The 16453-nt window shown below is 41.9% G+C and overlaps 1 protein-coding gene and 1 pseudogene across 5 annotated transcripts in view; both read right to left on the reverse strand.

Annotated features, from left to right (window-relative positions):
- Positions 1 to 16453, reverse strand: part of FAT3 (FAT atypical cadherin 3) — a 661489-nt gene that overhangs the window by 413568 nt on the left and 231468 nt on the right. The gene's annotated exons all lie outside the window — the stretch shown is intronic.
- LOC149875331 (histone H2A.J-like) lies at positions 8120 to 8498 on the reverse strand (annotated as a pseudogene).

The raw sequence follows: 16453 nt of genomic DNA on the forward strand, positions 1-16453 counted from the left end.
AGGTGCAGTAAAAATTACCCAGTGGATAGAAAATGTTCAAAACCCAGTCCTAATTTTGCATGCCATCTCCTCAGGTTGTCAATCCAGGTCAAGGGAATACAAAATGGTTTGAAATATACATTTCTTTGTGATACCCGGGTAACTTGCATATAAAACCAAATTACACAGAAAGAAAAAGGAAAATTACCTTTCCTGCCCCAACTGCGTGATGCTTGAGTTTATTTTCTGACAGCACAGATCAAATCCCAGAGCTGTCTTGTGATGATTCCTGAACTAGAATATATTATCTTTACCCCGTTTCTTTTTATAACCTGAGATTCAGGAAGTGAACAGCACTTATAACTGACTTGCCACTCAACCTATGGAGAAGTCCCTGGAAAGAACAAAACAGCTAAACTTATTTGAATAGAGGTAACTTGCTTTTAGGAGACAAACAATAAGAAATCACAAAAAAAGGTCTTTCAACTTTTCTTCCATGAACACAGCCATGAAAAGTCATGCAAAAACAGTCAAAAGCATTACCTGCATAAGTTAAAAAACTGGTAGTTGTAACCTTATATTGTAATAGCAGTCCCTTAGTTTCTTCAAGCTGACAGCCTGTCTATATAACTTCTCGTCTCCTTTTTCCTATAGCATGTCTGTCTCTGTACAGAACACTGAAGTCAGATAGCCATCTAACTACACCACACCTAAAATACGAAACATAAGTATATATCCCAGTTACGTAAAGCTGACATTCACATTGATTATCATCATTACTTAATCACATGTTAAACCTGCTAAGAATTAACAGTTAACAAAAAAAATTGGCTTTTCATCAAAAGCAATTATAATTAATTCCTGAGAAATGCTTTTCTGGATGCCAAATCAGGTGGAAGAATCAACTAGGGGATAGATATGAGATTTCCATAACTGTGCTCAAAATTCTAATTAAGACCAGAAACATAAAACTGGTTATGGCATAAAGGTTAATAGAAAAGAAAGAAATATTGAGAGAAACCATGTCACATATTCTGTTCCTCTTTTAGACTTCTTTCTACCTCTTCCTATTACCGCATGCATACATACTGCACATGACACATTCTTAGGACAGATACAGTAGCTGAAAAAGCATGCATGCTGCCACCCTTGAGACCTAGGCCATAAAGTGGCTTTGAAATCCTTGTTCTCACTAGCCCCAAAGCAGCCAAGTCAGAAAAATTCATATTCTTGGTCTGTTGCGGTAAAAGAGAGAAACAGACAGAAAGACAATCTTAAGTTTTTATTGAAACAGCAACCTTTCACCGAGGCCTGTTGGATGCTGAACCACTGAAATTTGTGCAAGATGAAAAGACACAATCTTGACAAACAAATTATTCATTTCAGTTAATCCTTCTGGGAAAGACTTACGCATTTTCCTGCTAGGGAAAAAAAGAAGAAGACCTATAGCAATGTTTTCCCAAAGCATTGGATGCATCCCTCTGGGACCATGATGAATTCTGAGAAAATGGCACAAAGCACTTCTCATTTGTCTTTCAGAGTCTTGATTTCTTTTTGTTTCTAAAGAAAGTCTGAAGAAGGCCTTTAAACTGACTGCAAAGCAATGCTGCAATACTGACTCTGAATTTTCACTGAGCGTGAAAAAATACCTCTGACATATAACCAGCCCTGGCTACTTCAGTAGGTGTCAATTTAGATATCAATGCTAAAACTTTTAATGCTTTCAATGATTTAAAATGTCAAAGTTTATAGAATTTTTTGAAAAAATCATTCAATATTTTTCTGAAGAAAATGGTGGGTGTCAAATTTCTGTCTTGCACATGTACACAAATATCCACACAATACAGTTTTGCCCAGCTCCACTGTTCATTAGTGCATGAAAGGAAGGAGAGGTACTAATAAATTACAAAACTCTACTCTAGTACTTCCTTAAAAGCGTATTTGTATGGGTGTATGCAGGGGAAGGAAATTAATGGGAGGGAAGAAATTATCATTCAGATCACTGCTGCAGGATAAGGGTGCTCAGCATCTTAGAGGGATGAAGCCTAAAATGTGCCACAGCTAGAACTCCTCAGTTATCCCTCTGCAGTGGAAAGACCCCTTTGTTCATATAGGCTAGGGACAGAAATTATACAGACACCTGTATAAGTGGTTGGGAACCAGTTCAAGTATGTAACACAACAGAAGTTCAGCGCACGTAAACTGCTTGCAAAATGGCCAAAGATAAACCTGGATGGACGTAGTATGAGACTTAAGTGATTTATGTCAAATATGTCTGTTCACTTGCTTATTGGTTCAATTTATGCAGCTTAGACTAACCTGCAAAAAATGAATCACTTTAGCCTCAAGCTTTTTGACTGTCTGTACTTAGCCACAGAGTTGCTCAAAATGCAGAACACCTACCAATGCAGATGCACACCACAAACAAAAGTCATCTCCACAGAGTTGCTGTTTCCCTGCCCTTCCCTTTCCTTTCATGGTGCTGCTTCTCTAATGAGTGAGGCGATACAGCTGTATGGGTGACTAAACACTATGTTACGGTAAGTCCCTTTAAGGAGTAGGGGCAAAACTGGAGGCAGATCTTGACTCAAAATTAAAATCTGCTTCCCAACCTCCTACTGGGGCAACACAAGACCAACATTATTTCCTATAATTAAACCCAAAATTTGACTGCTTCCATTGAGGAGCCAGTAAATGGCTGAAGTCCTACAACTATGCATCCCTTTGAGAACAGCTCTTGGAACAATGGGGCTGTGTTAGATAGTATCTTGGAAACACTATGGCTAACTAGGCAATAATACCCCCAACATTGTGCTCAGGCAGTGAATCACCCTCCAAGCATTCAATGCCTTCCCAAGCATCTTTTCCTGTCCAGAGACCTAAGGTTCCCAAGCACTTCAAATCGATGCTTTAAAGAATGCCATATTTTCTTGCATAAAACAGACACCTTTTTTCCCCTAAAAATAGCTGCTGGAAATTGGAATATACTTTATATGCGAGAAATAACAGTAAGAGCAAGTTCTGCCATGTACAGGGTGAAACAAGGTAAAATCTGTAGCAATTTACAGGAAGCAGAATAAAGAGCAGGCTCAGCTCCCAAGCTGTTGCAACTCAGTTATTATAAGGACAGCTCTATTTTACTTCATTCTCCTTTCAAAAACAAGGTGTATATTTTATTATATTTTGGGATGTGCTATATGAGAAAATATGGTAGTTACTTTGCCTTGAAGATTCATATGTTGCTCATCTACACATCAGATATCAGATTCACCCAAAGAACCTCATCTGCCATCAGCTACTATAGAGTTTTCAGGAAACAGTCAGGCCACTAGGCCAAGATACGGTACATACGTATATCTTTAGGAACATTTTATATTTGCCACTTTATGGGGAAATACGTCCATCTTATTATTTATCTTGTAGGAAGAATCAGGTATAGTTTTTCAGATTAAATCATTTGATATCCTCAGTTTTCATTAACTTTAGTTTAAGCCCAGTAAAACTGATAAACTGTTGTTATCAACTTTCAATCAATACTAATTTTTAAATCTTTGGATTTCAATGCTGAGGTTTCAGTGAAAGATTCATTCCCTGGCCCTAAAGTAATCTTCAGTTTCTACTCCATTCTCTCTTCCATTCATAATCTACTTTAGCCTTTCAGTTATAACCACATATTTTCTTTCTACTGGTATACTGCACGCTGGTGCTCTAGATTAGAAAGATATCCTATATCACCCTTACCATGTTTAATGTCAATCACAAAGATTGGTTTTCTTTCTAATGTTGTTCTATGTTATTAATGCCAAATTCAATTTTTCTAAGCATTTGTTCAAAACACTACAATATTTCCATGCTTAAGGAGGAAGCCTATATGATTTTTCATCAGGAACCGGCTGCTCCAAAAGTGGTATTAGTTAATAAGATACCTACAAATGACTTCTAAACGTTTTCAATTTTGAGATCTCGCGGACTGAACAGGCCAGAGTAGCTAGATTGGAAGTCCATATTGCATAGGGAGATGGTCAAACCATACCCAGATGGAGAGCTATTTCCTTCTATATTTCTGATATTCTTTACTTGAAGTACAGGAGAACCAAAAGAAATCGTTATGTACGGGTTTAAACACTACATGATGCTATAGTATTGACCAAAAATCTTCTTGAAAATATTTATAATAAAAAACTGGGTTTTCAACTAAATAAAGTTCAATGAAAAGTGTCAGTTTTCAACCTCCATTGAAAAACTGGACACTAAAAAGGCTTGCCAAACACCACACATATGCCACCACAGTGCCTTAAGGGATCTGAAGTTCAGCTGTCTATTCTAAGGTCCATATTTCCTAGCTGGACTTTATTTCCCATGGTACACTGCTGCCATGTAACTTCCATGATACACAACCTGCCAACAAGAGAGCTAGGAAGAGGAAAATAGCCCCTCTCAGAGAAGAGGATGGAAGCACTGGAGCAGCAGTCTGCCTCAAGACACAGCCCCATGACCTAGACTGCCATTCAATCAATTGTGAAGCCCTATAAGCCAGGCCCTGTAAATTCAAAATAAGACAGCAAGGTCACTCAGTAACAATTTATACCCAGTCCAGTTGTTCAGGAAATGCACTATGGAGGAAAAAGGAGACTGCCACTGTTCCATCCATCTTCTTCCACACTCGTTACATTGTATCCTTTTCCATTTGACAAACTACTTTTTCCCAGTGAATTTATGCACGTACATATTTGGGCCATCAATTTCACTGAAGGTTAGTGTTATTTACATAGTACAGCAATGTCTAAAAACCCCCAAAGCAAGCTCCATTATGCTAGGTATTGTGGCCATGTGAGATGGTCCCCACCCAGCTGAGCGCACAGTCTAAGGAGCCAAGCAGAAAAAATATGGAAGAAGAAACAGAGACACGTAATGAAGTCACTTGTCCAAGGACACCTAGCAGGTTTGAACTGAATTTGGCTCCCTGGAATCCAGGCTCTGTGCCCCATCCACTAGACCAGTAGTTCTCAAACAGTGGCCCATAAAAATCTTGTGGACAGGTTTCAGTGTAGCAGGAGAGGGAAAGGTGGCTGCTCTCCACCACCTGAAAATATCCCCTGCATCAGGACTCCTGTAAGCATCCCAGCACAGGGCTCTAGGACACCTAATTAGCTGTAACTGCTTTGCTCACTATTTAATGAACAAAGCTATGCTGCTTCCTCTATGGAACAAGAGTGCACAGGTCAAGGTCAGTGTATGCATAGTAAGCCAGGTAAGCAGACCATGAGGGAGAGCGGCTGTAGAACAAGGGTGGGCAAAATACAGCCCGGGGGCAGCTTTCAACCTGGCAGGCAATTCCATCTGGCCCGCAAGGCCCCTCTGTGAGCTCTCTGTAAATGCTGGCCCTCGCTGCCCCTCTGCAAGCTGGTGCCTCCATACAGAAGGTACAGCTCTGGTTGCTAAACAACCACCCACCACCGCAGCTGATCCTGACCCATCCCAGCCCCAACCTAGAGATGAGAAGCTTATGCCTGGCAGAGTTTGTGCCTAGTTCCCCTAATGCTATTCCCAGCCTGCAAGCCTGGGAATGCAGGTCAGGTCTGCATTGGGCTGAAGCAAGGGCCTCCCGCTGGTGGAAAGGGATGGGAGCACATGGAGCCGTGCATTGTGAGGCCCAACCAGGCTGGCCCTGCTTGCTACAGGGAAGCAGAAGCTGTGCACTATGGGGCTAGGTTGGGCTGGCCCTGTTCATTGCCATCACATGTGGCCAGGGACTGGGCCAGGAGCTCAGGGGCCACATGGTATGGGCCCCATGCACTGCCATCTGTGGCCAGGGACTTGGATGGGAACTGTGTGTTACAGGGCAGGGTGGGGCTGGCCCTACACACTGTCATCATCTGTGACCGGGGCCTGGGGTGGGAGCACAGAGAGCTGCACACTACAGGGCCAGGCAGGCCCACACCTTTCCACACACTCCATAACACAACCACACCATCCCACAGTCCTCATATACACTCCCACCCACCACCATACCTACACACACTAACACACTCCCACACACTCCACCCCATCCCCCCAAACACACCCACTCCCTCCAGAGTCCACACACACTCCCATCCCCTACCATTCCCACACACATACCCACACCCATTCACACTCAACCCCAATCCTTCTCCACACCCCCACCTACCATACCCATATCCATATCCCATACACACACTCTCCCCAACCACACCCCTACATACACCCTCTTACCTCCCCCCCTCCCCCCCACAATATACAAAAGTAAGACTGTATTTTGAGCTTTGGTGTAATTGCCTCTAGATACATGATGCAACCACACAAAGATCAGGGCAACAATATTTTGTCCTGGCCATAATCAGAACCAAAATAAGTTATAGTAGATGTCTGATTTTTTTAGTATATGATTTGGGTTTTTTCTGGCTCCAAGATAAATGCCCCTCCCCCGCCCCCAAAAGGAGTACTGCTGGGACAAGGGGAGGAACTTCCGGTGGCAAGGTCACAGGTTAGGAGCAGGGCTTCTAGTCCCAAAATGGTGACCAGGGGGTGGGGTACCTGTCAAGGGGCAGGGATACCCTTGCAGCCCTCGACAGCTCACCAAAATTTGTTAAGCGGCCCTCCACCTGAAATAATCGCTTGCTCCTGCTGTAGAGCCTGAACTTGGGGTTGAAGGCAGCTGGCCGTGGGGAGGCAGGTGAGTACAGTATCTGGGTGAGGGGCTGGAGGTGCGCTGAGAGATCAAAGAGGTTAAGAACTGCTGCAGTAGATTACAGTGCCTCTCTCCAGAATGGCCAGGTCACCTAAAAATGTTAATTTGTACTCTGTGCTGTACACTGCAAGGCTCTTTTTGGTAGGGCCCCCATCAGTAATTGTTACTGACTTCCTCTGATTCAGCATGTAAAGTCACAGCCCTTAAGGAACTTAAGTTCATTGTGGTACTTCAAGAATGCCCTTTCCAGATCCAGAGGACAGGGTATGATGTCATATATACATCTATGAAAGCATTACCGCACAAGGAAGTTTAAGCAGGTTGGTCATATTACCCCTGAAATCCTTGAAATAGTGAAATTAGACATAAATAACTGTGATTTCAATTACCAGAGATAGTTACTAGGAGGGACTACTAGGGATAGACAACAACAGCGATGATAATTAACTGTGAATTGCAATTACCAGGGATAGTTGGCTAACATAATGCCAACCACTGTTTTATAACAGATTTTGTGTCAATCACATTACTGTTAAATGTTCCTGCGGATTTAGATGGTTTTCTTTTGTTTTCTGAAGAATTCACCATCAAGCATCACATGATTAAATGAGAACTACTTGAGCACTCATTTGAAAGGAAACTAATGTCACACTTTAACAGCCATACACTTTACTTTGCAAAGGTAAGTAAAAAAGATTTATGATCGTTAACTACAGAAGAGCTCCTTCCCAAATGAAACCCCAAATTGCTCCATTTCTGATCCCAAGATGCACACAACATGAATTGGATGCTGCAGCCAGCTTCTGATGCACTGTCTTCTTTTAACTAAAGCAAGGAATCCATTCTAACAATAAGAGCAAAATGATATATTAATTACTGGGTAACAAACCTGTTCTGTGTATTCAATGTCACCACTAAATTAAAAAAATTAATAATGACCTTAAATCCGGGCTTGAAAATTGATCTCTTAAGTGGCTGTATAATTCTGAAGGCTTTTATCTGGTCCCAAAACAAAGCATGAAAAAAGGATATTTTTTTGAAATACTGACATATTAAGTCAATGCCAAAGATAACCCTTAGGTTTGTCCAGGTGCTTTCATTTGAACAAGTTTTTGGGTTTTTTTCCCGGGGGGGCGGGGAGTAATGGAATACAGACTTACTGTATTTACTGACAGCCTCAGGGAATTTAATTTTTCTCAGTCTATGTACAACATGTTGATGTTATTAAAGCAACATGGACTGAAATCATATGCATAAATATCTACATGCATACTTTCCTTCCAAGCAATCCTGGGTATATAAGGTTTTATGTTCGCACAGAGAGCATAGAGATTTAAATTTGGCCCCATCTACACATTACAGGTACTAAACAATTACATGGGTTTTTCTGTTATGAACCTTTTCAAGTCTAAGTCCAAACCCACACAGATTTCACTTGCCTTTCGCTTTGTGGCACTCAGTTTTCTTAGGCAGCAGCACTACTTGGATGCTGAGCAGGACCCCACCCCAAGCAACCGTGACTTCCTCCAGCAGCTGGAGGTGGACCACCGCTGGATGTGGTGGGGAAGGATGCAAGTTTTCTTGTTGTCTGGGCAGCATAATCAACAAATTCCAGAATTTCAGGCGTCAGGTATTATATAGACATCACTGCAGCCAAATACACTGGTGCTCCAGTTCCCACTTGCTCAACGTAATTGCCCTTGTAAAGCAAATGGTGTACCCAGCCTCCAGGGAACTGCAGCCCTGGCCAGAAACACCTAGATTTAGTCCTAGTCCAGACCTTGCCTCCCTGCTTACCACAGCCAAACATGATTTTGCCCTTAAATAATGCCGCCCCTCTGCAGAAAGAAAAGCTACAGGTGCAAAATAGCTATTACATCATAAAATGCTCCAACCAGCTATAAAGTTAAATCTCAAAAATGTGTACTAACTTTATAGCTGATTGCTACTGAGCTTTAATTTGCATGTGTATCGCGGCTCCCCTGCAGCTGGGAGCCATGTCAGTTGACAGGGCTCCTAGTCATGGAGGTGCACTGTGCTCAATGCAAAACCCCCAAACCCTAGGGATCCTAGCAGCCATGATCGCTACAGTCCAGGGGTTTTCTGCAACCCTGAGACCTAAGGATTGCTGCAGCTATGATCCCCAGAGTCCAGGGGTTTCCTGCACTCGCAGAACCTGGGGATAATGGCTGCTATGATCTGTAGGGTACCTGGGTGTGGGAAACCCCCGGGGCTGGTGGATCACTGTGATCCTCTGGTGAGGACCTCCTTGCAGTGATCATCTAGCCCCAGGAATGTGAGGTGCCCCCACAGCTGGTAGCCCCATAACTGGCATGCATGGGGCTCCCAGCCATGGAGAACTTGCCAGCAATCCTGGGCTCCCTCTGCACCAGCAATAAAACACAATGGGAATGTAATTAAATTAAAGCCCGGGATTAAAGCCCAGGATGGGGCTCCCCATGCATCAGCAATAAGATGTGGTGGGATTAAATGTGCTATTCCACAATCACATCTCCTGCCATGCACACGTGTGAACTGCATGTTATCCTCCCGCTTTACTCAGCCTTAGTGAGGTTGCAGCCAGACTAATGTGTCCAGTTTTAGGCCCTCCACTTCAGGAGAGATGTGGATAAGCCTGAGAGAGTCCAGAGGAGAGCCATGCATATGAACAAAGGCCAAGAGAGTAAGCTTTATGAGGAGAGGCTGAGGGACATGGGACTCTTCAGCCTGGTGAAGAGAAGGCTCGGGGGTACTTGTGGCTGCCTGTAAGTATATAAGGGGCTGCATCAGGATCTGGGAGAACAGTTGTTCACCAGGACTACCCAAAGAATAACTAGGTCTAACAGCCACAAACTTCTAGAAAGCCGATTCAGACTTGATACAAGAAAAAACTTCTTTACAGTTAGGATGTCCAAGGTCTGGAAAAGACTCCTCACACAGGTGGTGCAAGCATCTACTCTGGACTCATTCAAAAGGCATATGGATGTTTTTCTTGCTGGGATCAGCTGATCCCTCCAGACTTCCTGCCTCTGGCAGGGGGGCTGGACTCAATCTCATGAGGTCTCTTCCAGCCCTAATGTCTATGACATCTATTAGATCCCATTGGACCTTTAGCTTCATATGTAGAGGGGACTCAATTTTGCACATATTTCTGAATTACAATATTAATATGAATATCTAATATTTGTGCACAAAGTAGAGATATAAAATATATAAATATGAAAATACATGTACTAGGTGAAATCCTGAGTTTACTGAAATTAATAACCGATCACCCAATAACTGCAACAGGCTGAGAAGTTTACAGATAAACACACTCATACACACACATACATAGATTAGATTAGATAGGAACTACACACATTTCATCATTTGTATGGCTTTCTGTTTCTATGAAACATACTCATGTAGGTCTTGTTTCTAAACTATAAAAGCAAATGAGTTTTCAAGAAACAGTTTGTTTTGTGACATGTTTTCTGGACCAACTTTATAGTTGAGGAAATATGTTAAATATTAGATAAGGTTTCTGGAACAAAATGCCCATCCCTCAGATCTGGGAATGAAGCAGATATAGCCCAAGCCAAATATGAGATAGAACAATGACCTTGTCTAATTGTATTTCCTAACTCTAACTGTATTTCCTGCATGTTCCTAGACCATTACTAGGGACCTGCAGAAATGGTGATTTCATGGAAATCACAAAATACAGCATTGCCCATCAAACGGTGCAGTAAACAAAAATCTGCAAAAAAACCCCAAACCAAAACAAAACAAAAAAACCCTTACAGAAAATAAAATGCTGGCTCCCCAGAGGACTGCCTGTCATGCGGTCCCACCCCTCTCCATCAATCAGCAAGGGATGGGGCCACTTGATGGACAGCCCTCACAACCAGTGAGCAGTGAGGGTCAGGGCCACATGACGGAAAGCCCATGTGGCTAATCTGTGGCTAAGGACAGAGCCACCGAGGAGCCTCAGCCACAATAAGGTGTGAGGTGCCCCGCCACGATGAGCCTATGAAAATGGCAGACAGCCCCACAATCTACCTGAAAAATCAGCCAGCTGCCTCCTCACGTAGACCCCTAACCATCACCACCACAACGCCACTACTAAAATGGGGAATGCTGTCATTTATTACATGAGTGAAGAAACTCCTATAATCCTTTCCTGCCCTTATTAAAATTAATGGGAGATTTGCTATTAAATTCAATGACCTAACTTTTCCCCACCTCTAAGGAATCAGTTCAAAAGGTAACTCTGGTTGGCTGTGGGCTGCACTGGAAGAAGGGATCTAGCATAGGGATTCTGTTCTCTTTTCCACTATAAATGCCATAAGAAAAAACCCTAGCCCCACCTGTCAGAGCAAGTTAGCCTGCCTTTTTTCAACATTGCACTGGAGAACAAGTTAGAGCTATTCTGATTAACCCCCTTCTGTTTCCTTTCCTCCAGGGAGTCTCACTCCCACTCCAAAAGGGTAGAAATAAACAGTTTTTATTAAATCACATTCAATTACGCAAATATTTATTAAAACCAATAACTGCAACTGGTAAGAATCCCCTTGTGCTTGTTTCTAGGTATTTTAATTCAGTTAAAGGCACAATAAACTTTGCATTGTTTCAATTTACATGACCCCAGAGTCTTCAGTTATCCCACAGGCAAAATCCACAGACTTATAAACTGCTATTAAACAGGAACATATGGTGGACTAGGCTGTCCTGTGCCATCCATGCTCCTTATAGGTGCACTGCAAAGTGTCTTGCAGCTTCTAAATCCATTCAAGCAGCCCTACACCAAACCAAAATCTCCCCCCAGGCCAATAAAGATACTTCATTTACAGCAGTGAGTAAAATGAGCCACTGTGCTATGTCATGGTCCCTCTGGTAAGTGTTGGCATCTTGTGTGACAGCATGGTGCCATCTCTCCAAGGACACTTGTTATCTGATTTAATGCCATGCAGCAGAACGGTAGCATGGTGCCTTGGTACATGTCACATCACAGGACTCCACACCTCTCATACAAGCAAATTCATATGTGTTCAGGCAAAAGCAATCCCCTGCCCCACCTGGACATATAGATTCTAGTTTATGTTCAACTGCCAGGGCAAGACATTGATATGGTTTGGTGATGCTTATATAATGGGTCCCGTGGACGAATGCTTACTGTACTATATTCTGTTATTTTCTCCAGGTAATGAGGTCCTAAACTGAAGGTGCTGCTAAGGTGCCATGCCTCTTCTTCACTATTGATTAATTCCACCACTTCTCCAACATTGTGTCTCTCCATTTTTCCCTACTGAATGCTGTGATATTGTCATACTCATCTTTTTTTACGACAAAAAGATAGAAACTGCCCCATAGCTGTATTGTGACAAACTAACGGATTCCCTCTAGATCTAGCAGCAATTCCACATCTCCATAGTTACTTTAAAGCCAGGAGCAACTGTATGAAGAAACCACCTCTTCATCAGCACATTTCCTTTTATAACATCATCTTTTGCTTCCTTATCCTTGTTCCTGCTATAACCATTATCTCCACTAGATTTCTCTGCAGTCCCACTAAAAAGGTGCTTTTACCCTGCTTAAAAAGTCTTGCATGACCCTTCCTGTCACTGAATGCTTTTAATTTGGCTTCTGTGCTAGCAATACCCTTCCACAAGTATCCTAGGGCTGCTTCCTTGTCTTGTTCAGAGAATCTCCTCTTCCCATCATACTGGCTTTCACTGTGACTCTGGATTCTCATCTTTCTTTAATGTCTTGAACACGAAACCTCCTGATAGCTTCAGCCTCCAGTTCTCTTACTGTACATGTTAAACATCTGAACACTTTTTCCTCTGATTGAGTAGGAGGCAAATCACTTCTGAAGGTTCATGCTCCATTCCTGACCCTTCTTGTTATGTCCATCTTCTCCCTCTAGAACGTCCCAAATTCATTTTAGACATCACCTCTTCACAGACTCCTACAACTTATTACCCTTAATAACTCTATCCATCACATGATAGCCAAAGCCTTGGAGCCATTTTTAACATCAGGTTTTGTTCTTTTATTCATGTCTCGCTATGGAAATGCCAGTCACAGTATACACACTGAAAGCTGAATATGGAAACTGATTTTCACTTAAATCAGAGATTAATGTTTTTTGATGTACGCAGCATAAATTCTCTACATTTACTCTTTATGCACAGAGCACATTTTCAGAGAATTTACTACCTGTGTTCAGCTAAAGCCTATTTTCCAGAAATATATCCAGTCTTGATCAGAAGATATCAAGCAATAGGGAACCCACCACCTCTGTGGGTAGTTTGTTCCAGTGGGTAATTACCCCCCATTGGTAAAATGCACACCTTATTTCTCATTTGAATGCATCCCAGTTAACTTCCAGCCCTTAGTTCTTATTATTCCTTTCCCCACACGATGGAAGGCCCTTCAGCAGTCTGCTTTCTTTTCCTTTGAAGATTCTTATCACTTCAATCCAATCATTGCAGAGTCTTCTTTTTTCATAAACTAAACAGATTGAGTTCTTTAAGTTTCTCACTGCAAGATATTTTTCTCCTGCTCTGGAAGCATTTTTATGTTATGCTTCTGATCCATGTAGGGGACTCCAGATTTCCTCTAAGAGCTCCCTCCTGTCTCTCAAATCTGCAATAAGAGCCACTGAAGTTTCCTTCCCCCAGCTATATGCAGGTTATTTAATTAAAGCAGCATCAAACCCAGGAACTGTCACATCCAGCTATCTTGTGAGCAGTATTAAACTAATCAAAATACCTTTATGCTTTAAGAAAAATAATGAGTAGGCTTTTCCAATACTGTACAATGGATGTTGCAATTCTAGTCAAGCAGATCATTAAAGCATCCTTTATCATCACAACCCCTAAAATATACCATGGGCTTTCCTCAGGTTAATACCCATCAGGATTATAAATTTTATTTTTCATTTGTCTCTTAACCACCAACTGGCTTGGGCTATCATAGTCCCCAGCATCTCTGATATGCAGGAGAATAGGAAAGTGGTCTTCAGCTAATTGCCATAGGTAACACCAGCTTCAATAAAAATAGAGAATGCCAAGGACTTTACATTTTGTAACAGTCAGAAGGTCCATGAAAAACTAAAGCAAATGTCTGATTTAGATTGAAAGGAGATTTTTAAAATACAAATCCTGCATTGTCTAGAACTATTGTGCCAAACCCTCATTGCATAAAATCTTTATAGATGGAGAAGGTTTTTTTCAGGCATGAAACCACCCTTTCGGAGGCATAGCTAAGCGGCAGTGCACCTGAGACAGCCGCGTGATGCCCAAGGCCAGCTGCTGTGGTGCCCATCACAGAAGGGCAGTCAGTCGCTGCTGTGGTCATGCCTATATTTGTACACCACCTTCTCCATCCCCCCCCCCCACACACACACACACAAAGGTGACACACAGGGCCACTGCTATAGTCACACCTGCTTACCACCACCGCCTCGCAGGGGTCCATCAACAGCAGATATTTTGGGGCTCGAAAATTGTTCACGCACTTACATGTAGGCCAACAAACAATACTAAATACAAAGCTGTTAGTCTCAGGTAAGAAAAAATCATCTTTTACCCATATACAAACACACATCCCTGTTAACAAGTGAAAGCTTGGCAGCCAGAAGTAGTAATCCTAAAGACTATTCCAATTTCATAGATTTATAGATTTCATAGACATTAGGGCTGGAAGGGACCTTGGGAGATCATCGAGTCCAGCCCCCTGCCCAAAGGGCAGGAAGTCAGCTGGGGTCATAGGATCCCAGCAAGATAAGCATCCAATTTACTCTTGAAGGTGTTCAATGTAGGTGCTTGAACCACCTCCGCTGGCAGACTGTTCCAGACCTTGGGGGCTCGGACAGTAAAGAAATTCTTCCTTATGTCCAGCCTGAAACGGTCTTGCAGGAGTTTGTGACCGTTCGACCTTGTCATCCCTTGGGGCGCTCTGGTGAACAAATGTTCTCAATGTTAGAAGTGTTTTCCTCAGACCTACTGCTCAGAAGACAGAAAATGTCACTATTTATTTAGTCTATGTGTTGGAAGGACAGAAATTCAATTAGTTGGACACTGGCTGGAACTGCTAAGGAACAGCTTTTTGGTTGCTGCTGGAAATTTAAGAAGAGTCACCAAAGCTTTGCAACACTGACTAAAAATTGCTGCACTTCAATATTTATATATTTAGCTGGGCACTGATGCTTCTTTTTAGGAATTGATGCATACAAATCCAAGCACAATACCATGTCTGGTAGTGTCAGTGGCCACATCTACACAAGACGCTGATTGTGCAGTAGTTGTTATTACTATGCAGTAGCGTCACATGGCACAAAACGTGATGCAATGCTATGGCACGGTAGTAACGAGCTACTGCACAATCAGTGTCACCTAAAAGCCATTTGGCAATGCTACCACACATTAAATCCAGTTACTGCAGTCATTTAGTACTTGCGTATGCAAGTACTAAATGACTGCACAGTAGAGACTGCACAGTCAGCGTCTCATGCCATTGTGCATATAAGTGGCCATTTTGTCATTACTCATAAAGTTCATGTATGCATGGTTCTACTTGTTTCAACAAAAAACAAATCATCAAGACAAAAACTATGGATTCTGTACAGGGTACCAGGACAGACAAGGGTTCTTCAGGTAAATGTGATATCTTTTATTAGACCAACTAAATAGTTGGAAAAAATCTTCTTTGAAAGCTTTCAGGCACAAACACCCTTCTTCAGTCATAGGGAGAGTCTGCTGTGAAACAGAAGAACTACCCAACAGGGAACTTGAATTTTCTCTGATGCCAGCACTGGCTTTATTTAGGAATTAACTAGAAAGTTTCAGGGAGTTTGCATAGCTTTTCATATTGCATGACAGCAAGCCTCGTGAAGAACACTCAACACATGGTCACTGATAATTGCAAGTGCCCCATCACATGCAAAATATACTATTAATAATATTTAACCCGCAGCCTACGTATTTTGTCTTTTTTTTCCTTTTGTTTTGCCAAGGAAGACAGATGGTAAGTCAGCGTACAAATAACGCAAAATTCTTCAAGGCAAATAAGTGCAAAGCAACCTGCTTTATAAATGAGAGTTTTAAAGAGTTCTCATTTTTATTGCTGTTACTTTAAAGCAATCTTTTTCTAATTATCTCTATAAACACTAGATGGGAATAAATTAGAAGCTCAGCATGCTCTATTAGCTCACATATTTCCAAAATGTATTTTTCTGTTTCTGAAATACAACCTCAACAATATGTTCTTATTGATGGGAAAACAAACAAAATTATTTATATATATTCTTACAAATATCTTGGTTTGCCCTTCCCCAACACATATTATGGGTATAGGGCATAATGCACCTATAATTAAGTTGTTTGGCTTGTCTTGTACTGTCCATTAAAAACCCCCACTAAAAACAGGGTTTCATATCTTTGCCAAATTTTAACTGCTCAGATTGAAAGTTTTTGTGCTGGGTGACTGCCTCAAAGGACTCCCATCCCCCCTTTCTCCTCTCCCCCCCCCCAGCAAAACATTTTTCAGCTATTTTACAGAATGAGATAAGGAGGAAATATGCTTTTGTCTTTATTTTCTGAGAAAAAAAATAGCTTGCAGATTTTTCAGTAGAGATGATAGATTTTTGGCAGCTAAACTGAAAATTTCACCAGCACAGAATTCAGTCTAGCTCAGGCATTGAAGGATATGACCAGGAATTTTCTTGCAGTCGCTGCTCCTGGCTGCTGTAATACTAGGCACTAAAACCGAGAACAT

Source organism: Crocodylus siamensis, chromosome 1, assembly GCF_052110815.1.
Source record: "Crocodylus siamensis isolate JL-2025a chromosome 1, ASM5211081v1, whole genome shotgun sequence".
NCBI lineage: Eukaryota > Metazoa > Chordata > Crocodylia > Crocodylidae > Crocodylus > Crocodylus siamensis.